This window comes from Rhincodon typus, unplaced genomic scaffold, assembly GCF_021869965.1.
Source record: "Rhincodon typus isolate 14 unplaced genomic scaffold, sRhiTyp1.1 hic_rhity00011029, whole genome shotgun sequence".
NCBI classification, from domain to species: Eukaryota; Metazoa; Chordata; class Chondrichthyes; order Orectolobiformes; family Rhincodontidae; genus Rhincodon; species Rhincodon typus.
In genome coordinates this window covers 1-1,129 of record NW_025976667.1, presented here as the reverse complement: position 1 = coordinate 1,129, position 1,129 = coordinate 1, and the positions used below count along the sequence as shown (strand labels likewise).

The 1,129-nt window shown below is 46.3% G+C and overlaps 1 long non-coding RNA gene across 2 annotated transcripts; it reads right to left on the bottom strand.

Annotated features, from left to right (window-relative positions):
* Positions 1 to 443: 443 nt before the first annotated feature.
* Positions 444 to 1,102, bottom strand: LOC125482484. Of its 2 annotated transcripts, none has more exons than XR_007261658.1 (2): positions 991 to 1,102; positions 444 to 687 (listed from the first exon to the last, which is right to left on the bottom strand). It is a non-coding gene; the product is annotated as an uncharacterized LOC125482484 (long non-coding RNA). The 2 variants fall into 2 exon arrangements; XR_007261659.1 differs by having other exon boundaries at positions 1,067 to 1,093.
* Positions 1,103 to 1,129: the final 27 nt, after the last annotated feature.

Genomic DNA, 1,129 nt, shown 5'->3' with positions numbered 1-1,129 from the left:
GCTGCTCCAGTTCAGTAATAGTTTCCAAATGGCATGCTAGGTAGTGTTGAAATAGACCATGATTGTGAATATGCGCCATTGCAGTGGTAGAAGCCCCATTTACACAGCAAACAGACTGTGCTCCGAATTGGCACTTACCACCCGCCCCAAAAGCCCCATGCTGTTGCAATGTAGCTTGGAGAGGTCAGTAACAGCAGATCATGTTTAGGGAGCAGTGAGGAATCTGGACGTGGGTTTCCTCTGGGTGCTCCAGTCTCCTCCCACAGTCCAAAGATGTGCAGGCTGGGTGGATTGGCCATGCTAAATTGCCCATTGTGCTCAGGAATGTTTAGATTAGGGCAATGTTCTGAGGGTTGGCGTGAAGGGCCTGTTTCCACACTCTAGGGATTGTATGATTCTATGATCTGGATCAATGATTATACAATGAGCTAAACAGCAATAGGTCAGTTTGACAGATATTTATTTTTATATCCAGGAAGAGAAAGCAGGACAGGTTTACATTTCAACTTCATTCAGAGCACTAAAGTGTTCCCAAACTCATCAGCTCAGGGTGAGCCTGTCAAACAGGTACTCTCCCATGCCATTCTCAGGGGCTCCCAGTCTCTTCAGGTTGGTGATGTGATCTCCCAGCTTCTTGATCATCTTCACTTGCTCATCCAAGTAGTACCTCTCCAGGAAGTCACACAGCTGGAGAGAAACAAAAAGAGGAATCAGTTCAGAGAGACACAATTGGATTGATCTTTCTTGGGGTTTCTATTATTTATGGATGGCTAGAGCAGTTGGCTATCTCCAAGAACAGGCTGGAAACTGCCTCCCCAGCTACAAGTATTACAGAAGGCAGAGCAAAGCTGACTTGCACACAAGTGCCAAGCTAATCCATTTAACTGGAAACAAACCCCATAACAATTTACACCCCAGGTACCTCAACATCAGTAGCAAATCAGATTGGTCACTGAGACAAGTGGTGTTTGCTCCAAAACAAAACCTTACGTGGACCTTGGCCAATATGCAGTGCAGGGCAGATTCCAGTATCACTGTCAATGATGAAGGTTCGTCAGGAACTCACGTGAGGGTCCGTGTTACCAGAGGCAAGTTTGTGCAGATCCAGCAGACTCTGGTTCACATCCTT